At 45.9% G+C, this 7,483-nt stretch overlaps 1 protein-coding gene across 1 annotated transcript in view; it reads left to right on the top strand.

Moving 5' to 3' along the window:
• The first annotated feature begins 2,792 nt into the window (after positions 1 to 2,792).
• Positions 2,793 to 7,483, top strand: part of ZBTB18 (zinc finger and BTB domain containing 18) — a 9,122-nt gene continuing 4,431 nt past the window's right edge. Inside the window, 1 exon segment of the mRNA XM_074262538.1 lies at positions 2,793 to 2,947. The gene's annotated coding sequence lies outside the window, so the exon portion shown is untranslated.

A 7,483-nucleotide genomic window follows, 5' to 3' on the forward strand; every position in this document is an offset into this window, starting at 1 on the left:
TTTTTGCCTATGAGACCTTAGACTACAACTTTCCTAACTTCTCTGAGCCTCAATTTTTGTCTATGAGACCTTAGACTACAGCTTTCCTAACTTCTCTGAACCTCACTTTTTGCCTATGAGACCTTAGACTACAGCTTTCCTAACTTCTCTGAGCCTCAATTTTCTCATCTATAAAATATAGAGATTTGGCTGGATGGCCTCTTAAAAAGTTTTAGCTCTAGAGCTATGATCCTATGAAGTCATCCTAGCATTCCCATGCCTGTATTTCCTTATCTGGAGCAGTTGGGTGATCTGTAATTGAGTGTTAGGAGATAAAAACAGCACCTTGTAATCAGATTAAAAACTTTTAAAATCTTCCCTATCTCCCCAATAGTCTATGATTTATCTGATCTCCTGTGACATTGGTGATAAAGCTATTCTGCTTCTTAAAAAAAAGAGTACATTGAAAACTTCGTGCCCATACTGATGTTCTGCATTCTCATGCTTGGTTCTGCTAACCTGAATTCTGCCCTTCTCCCACTAAACTATTTTGATTAGTATTTCTGGGAATTATTTTAAATAATTCTTAACGGGCAAACTATTTCCTAGCAGTGAGGATCATATCTAATCAAAACTACACTTCTCTGCTCTGAACAGATGCTTAATGACATTTTATTAATGAAATGCCATTCATGTGTTAAACAGTTGTCTATTAAAAATGGAACTTTCTAGATCTAGGACTCTTCAGAAGTTCTACCAGGATTATTATAAAGTTGTATGGACTAAAAAAAACACACTAGCGTCTTCATAGAGAGCATAAAAACTGGTTAAGGATTTAGTCACCTTGGCCAATAGTATAGAACAGTTCTCTTTAAGCTCATTAAATTCTGATAGAATAAGAGGCTGTGGTCTGGTGAAAAGAACATTGAGCTGCAAATCAGTGCATGTGGATTCCAGTTTCCATTCTGTCAGCTAGTGGTGGAAGTTTGGAAAAGCTCATTTCATTGTGCCTCATTATAAAATTTTAAAGTCACCCGTAGATCTAATAATTTTTTAATTATTAAAATGATCAAGTCGAATAGTGTTTCTGAAAAACCTTAAAACCTCTTTAACAATCTGGTTAATTGAATATGGTATATTTAAAGCATCTTCACATATCTAGTCAGAGTTAAATCACATTAAAAGCCTTCTAGATGTATCCCCCATTGGCGTAGGTGATACACAACTATTCATTTAGAGATTAATTCCTGCCTTGTGACATGTTTCTTGTTTTAAACTATTCTCCACTGTTATTTTTTCCTTGTGTTATCGTTCAGCAACAGGACTGTAGATATTTGAGGGCAAATGCTTTTTTTTTTTTTAATACTTTTAAACAAAATCTCGCTTGAGGCCTATTAGGATAGGATGTCTTAAAAATACCAGGGTAAAAAGACTAGTAAGTGCCTCAAAATCGTATTGTTGGTTTTATTTTTCAAAAAAATTAACCAGAAAATGATTTTTTTTGGAACTAATCTGAAGGAAGGTTTACATGACAATGGCTGTATTTGTAAGAGAACTTCGAAACAATTTTAGTGGTAACTAACAAAATCCAGTCACTTGGGAATGCACTGGAAAAAATGTGCAGCAAAGAACTCACAAATTCTGCCAGAAATACAAGAGTTCGCATAACTGAAGTTGGATTCGTGACTACAAGGGCTGTTCTAGCAACTTCAGCCTCTTCTCTGAACTCAGACTGGTAACCGGTCCTTCGGGGTTCGATTTAAAAGGCTTGGAACTAAATGTCACCACTAACACTGCAACGGAGGAGAACCCTTATGCAGGCTGCTGCGACTCCTGTGCATCCATGTGGACGCAACGACACCTGCTTCGCCCGCAGCAGCCAACACCAACTAAATAAGAGTATTTATTGTTCCCTTAGGGAACAGCGAAAGCCTCCTTCGGCACCGCGAGAGGGGGGAGAAACACAGCGGTCTGAGGCTGGGAACAAAGCTCCTCCCAGAGCAGCTGTTGCCGCCGCCGCCTGCGGGTTCCTTTCACTTTCTCACGGCCAAGTCACCCTGGAGCGCCTCTGCCGCCCGGGCCGCTGCCTCTGCCGCTGCTGCACCGAAGAACTCCACCCCACACGGCATTGCTGCGAGCCTCCACGCTCGGTCCCTCCCACCAGCCCCCGCCCCCGCCCTCCCTCGACATTCCCACCTTCCAATTGGCCGACGCGGACGACTGCTTTAGTTCGCCTCCTCCATTGGGGGGGGCACACTGTCCATCGTCCGCTCGCCCTCCACCCTCCTGTAGAGTCACTTTCTTATTGGAGGAAATGGGATTGGGAGGGGGCACAGAGAGAGGGGCGGGCTAAGAGCACCGGTCCAGCCGCCGTCTGTCAATCGCGGAAGCCGGCGCTGGGAGGAGGGAGAGGGTGCCGGGAGGAGAGGGGGGGTGGGGGGGTCGGATTGGGGAGGAGGGGGGAAACATCTGGCCGGCGCCGCCGTGTGCGTGCGTGGTGCGTCCTCCCACCCCTCCCTCCCCCGTCCCCCCGCCCGCGCTCCCCTCCCCCTCCCTCTCTCACCCCCTCCCCCTCCCTCTCCGTTCCCTCCCCCTCCCGCCCCCCCACCCCCCCACCCCCGCCCGGCGCTGCGCTCGCTGTGTCTCTGGCTGGCTGCGGCCGCCGCTGGGCTGCTGCCATGGGGAGCCGTTGAGAGTGGGGCCCTCTTCGCTCCGCCGCGCTCCTCCGGCTGCCAACGGGGGCGGGAGTGAAGGGGGAAGGGGGGAGCGGGCGACGGAGCCGGGGCTGGGGGGGGTGGGGGGGGACGGGAGGGAGGGGGGCCGGAGGAGGAGGAGGAGGAGGAGGAGGAAGCCCACCAAGTCCGGGAGCGGCGGCGGCGGCGAAGAGGAGGAGGAGGAGGAGGACGCGGACGCGGCGGCGGCAGCGGCGGCGGCGGCGGGGGACGCGGTGACTTAGGGCCGCTCCAGGGTGTGAGTCCCGGTTACGGCACGTTTCCCCCTGACCCCGGCCCCCCTCTTTCCCCCTCCCCCACCGCCCGGCCCGGGGTCAGGGAGTGGAGGGCGGGACCGGGGCAGGACGGGGCGGGGGGAGGGCGCACCAGCTGTTCGAGCCCCAGCCCCGGGAGCCGGGGGGCCGGGAGAGAGTGAGCCCGAGGTGAGGGAGGAGGGGCCGGGCCGGGGGGCGCGGGCGCGGGCGGGTCTCGTCTCGGGGGAACGGAGTTAGTTTGTGTGGTTCGGGCTGTTGGAGCTCTGCGCTGGGGGGCGGTGCAGCTGCGGGGAGGCCCCCGGGGCCAGCGGGGCGCTCCGGGGGCCGCTGCAGCTGCGGGGCGCCCCCCCTCCGGGGGTGCGGTGCGGGGGCTCGCCTCGCCTCTGCTCGCCTTGCCTCTCGGGGCCGGTGCAGCTGCGGCGGAGGGGCAGGGGGCCCGTGCAGCTGCAGAGCCTCCGGGGGTGAGTGGGAGGGGGGTGATGGAAGTAGCGGGGGGAGGCTGGGGAGCCGATGCAGCTGCAGCGTCGCCCGGGACGGACGAGGCTCCTCCAGGGAGCGGTGCAGCTGCAGTGGTGCCCGGGCAAGGGGTTGGGGGGGTCCGGGTGCTGGTGCAGTTGCGGAGAGGCCCCGGGGGCCCGTCTAGTGGGGCGCTGGGAAAGCGGTAGCAACCACTCTGCTCCCTTTGGCTTCTTCTGGCGACTTTTCTTTTGTTGTTGCTGTGACCCGGGTCTGTTTTCTCGTCTGTTGCGGAAGGTGTTTTCTCGTTGGACTGGCTGCGAGTCCAGTTTTTTCCCTCAGGCTAACCCCCCCCTTCCCTTTTTAAAATTTCCTGTCCAAGACATTTCACATAGAGTATGTTTCAGAGAGATTCGAATCTTTCTCTCCTTCCGACCCCCCCTCCCCGGGTCCTTTTATAAACGAAAAGTAAAACCTCCAACAGCCTCTCTGGACCAGCGGCAGGGAGAGTTAACGGGGTCGGTTGTCGAGTAAGAAGTCACCAACTCCTTGCGGTGCTTGGGACTCATTAACCTGTCACTTACCCCCACCCCACTGGGTAAGTGGGGTGATTAATGCCTGAGCACTGGGAGCACGGAGAGGACGTTTGTGGAGAAGTGGCGAAGTTGAGGAGGAGCGTATCCCTTGGACTACCAAGTCTAATTGACTTCAGTAATAAACTCATTGTTAGAAAAAGTTAGTTTTTGAGGGGTGGAGAGAAGGGAGAAGTGTTGACTTTGCCATTCATTTAACATTCCACACTTTATTTCTAACGGGGATGCAGTTCATTAACATTTAAGCTGGGGTACTTAGAGTAGAGCTACAGGCCCTGTATCTCTTCCCACCTCCGCCCCCGCCCCCCTCCCCTTCACACCTCGCCCTTCCAAAGGTCTTTGGGGATGAATCTGACATTCACAGATGTCAGCAGCACCACGCACAGCCCTGTTCTGTCCAGCTGAGGTTACACTTCTATGTCATCAGCCATTAAAAAACTCCCACAAACCAGTTAAAAACTTGCAGAACTAACTGGACTTCTGTATGTGACCTCTTATGATCATGGAAATTACAGGGTGACCCCCCAAAAAATGTTGCTACGGGAAGCAGATTAAGGGAAAGACTAGGTTCTCCTTTCCTGGCCAGAAAGTCAGATCAGATATGCAGGTGCAATGGCCATTTTAATCCTCTGTTACAGATTGTATCCGGTTCATTAGTTTGTTTCACTGAATGAAATCAGTTTTCAACGTTTTTAGAAAAGTACACTTTCAGCTTGTTGATATTTGGAATTGAAATTGATATTGATTATGACAGTATTAGAAATTATACTTAGAAGTAGTTGGAGATAAGTAGTTAAGTATGAGTGAAATAATTGTGGTGAGCCAGGCTGAAGTAATAGTTTCCAATAAGTCTCCCAACATTCTTGTGACATGTATATTATTATCTCAGCAGAAAAACAAGTGGAAGTCCTATACTAACATTAAAATGGGAATATAGATTTAGAGTCAAATGGATTTGATTTAGAAATATCCCCAAGGAAACTGCCTTTGAAACGAAACCTCTGAGTTGAATAAAAGTGAATCTGTGGATTTCCTGAATAGCACTGTGGCTTGAGTATCCTGTCAATATATAAGCCAGTCCACCAACTTAAGACACAAGTGTTGCTATTCCATAAATACAGTAGAGCTCCATATGTTTAGTTTTTCAATTTCTTCTGTTAGAAAGTTTGGGGGAAAAAAGGAGACTTTGAAGTATTTTGTTTATACTAACAGAAGAGAAAAGTTCTCCTAAGAAAAAGCTGGTGGCAGGAGTGTAGAGGAGTAGCATATGGCATTAAAAGGAGCACAGCTGGAGGTAGCATTTCCATCTGAACATGATGTCAGAGCAGCTGACAGCCTGCCATCCCTCAGCCTTTTATTCTAACACACAGACAGGGAGTTAGTGTGTGCAGATCTGTGTGTGGAGAAGGTATCTCATTCCTCTCTAACATCATCTCCACTTTGCATCTGTCTCTCTTAGTCTGCTTTTTTTCCACCGATCTAACAGACCTGGAGCCAGCAAGACTCAGAGGAAAGGACTTAATCAGGTTTATGTGTACTAAAGGTAGGAGTAGCAATAGATTAGATTCAGCATATTTCTGTTTTGGTGTTTTGTTTATTTAATTTGGAAAAATCACATTACTTTTCTAACCAAGTTTAGGGATTATATATGAAATTGAGTGTTAAATGAACATCTTACTGTAGTCAAAAGGCTTGGGTTACAGCATTATCCCTTTACACTTGAATCAGTTAACTTTTAAAAATACATACAGTATTGCAAATTTTGTAATGTAAGTAGGACTTTGAAATATATTGTTTATGGTGCTCACTTTAAGTTAAATTGCTTTATTTTTTTCACTGACATTTTAGCTCCCTTTTGCTTTGAGAAATATTAAATAGAAAAGTGTATGGAATCAAGTATTCAAACTTTTTTATTGAAGAATTATTCTAGATAAGAAACTTAAATTGATTGTATAATGAATTATACTCTTAACACTTTTACACTTTTAAACTTTATTCTTAAAGGTTCAGCAGCACTTCTACTGTAAGCATACAGCTGTAGTGCTTTTGTAACAGAACAGTTGTTTTTGTTTTTTAGGCAAAAAAACAAAAAACAAAAAAAAAAAAACTTTTTGTCCCCAGGAGAATAGCTTGACTGGTTTCCTCTTTTCTCTTTCAGATATATATTTAAGAGATCTTTTATTTCAGCATAACAATAATTATTTGAAGGAGTTTTTGTGTTAGCGACTAATTTAGAACTTGTAGATTTGAGCTGCCTGAATTGGCCAGACAGCTGTAATCGCACTCCTCTATTCTTAATCTCTTTATCTGGGCAGCAGCTGCCATATGGCCACAGTCAGCTGGATCAGATGTTTATAAGCTTCCTTCTTCGTCCCTCTCTGTCCTCTCAGCCTCCTAATTTGATCACAGCTACCTTGTGAGCTGCCCTCCAATCTTTATTTTTAGCCCTCTTAAGGATTAGGATTGATGTTGGCTGTGGGGCACTTAAAGTGATTGTATTGTAAATCTTCTTGGGTTATTCCAGCAGTGGTATTTTGTAGAATATATTTAGGGGTTGAATGGAAGTTTTAATACAACTTGGGCAAAGTTGGAGGGGAGGGAAATATGGAAAGGAATTTTTTGGGGTACAATATTAATATACGCTGGTCCCTAAGATGCACATTCTAAAATGAATACCATAGAACTTTGCATCTGGTCAGAGGAAAGGGGAAGTAGAACTTGCTTGTTTGCCTATTTATTTATTTATTTGTAGAGGCATTACATATTGCAGTTGAATTTTGACCCTTTGTACATCCTTGCCTTCTTCCACCCCCCCTTCTTTCTCTCTCCCAGAAAACAACGACAAACAATGCATTTTTGAAAGAATAGAAGTTAAGGAGGTAGGGAGATGAAATATATCAAGTCATGTTGGAACAAAACATTTTCTTCTGGATATGGTAATAGACTCAGGCAACAGAACAGTTTATCTCCCTTTGTAGAAATGAATTTTCTATATGAGTTTACCTTGCAATCATTTTTGTCTTAATTGAAAGAGATAGGTCTTTACTTCACAGTTGAAATGAATTTTAATATAGAAGTTATTTTGCTTTTGCAGATAATGAAAGTTCAGTTGAGAATTTTCAGAATTTAAAGTCCTTCTGATAACTGAAAAACCAGAAGTATAGTTTCTACAAAAAAAAATGCATTCATTTTTCTTTCTCTCAATTCACTTCTAAAATCTTTGGATTTGTTCATAGTAAAAATGATCTTTTCCATCTGTTAGTGTAGTCCCTTCTGATCTCATACATGTGTGCTATACCTGCAAATCTTAAGGTATTAACATCTGTTTTCATACAGTAGGCTTTTGTTGTTATAACACTCCGACTTTAAAAGTAAATTGTTTGCTAATTTCTGAACTAATTATGCTTTTTTTTTTTCTTGTTTCAGTGAGAATTGTCCTTTAAACTTAATGTGTGTACTGGAGCTATTG

This window comes from Sminthopsis crassicaudata, chromosome 4, assembly GCF_048593235.1.
Source record: "Sminthopsis crassicaudata isolate SCR6 chromosome 4, ASM4859323v1, whole genome shotgun sequence".
Lineage (NCBI taxonomy): Eukaryota > Metazoa > Chordata > Mammalia > Dasyuromorphia > Dasyuridae > Sminthopsis > Sminthopsis crassicaudata.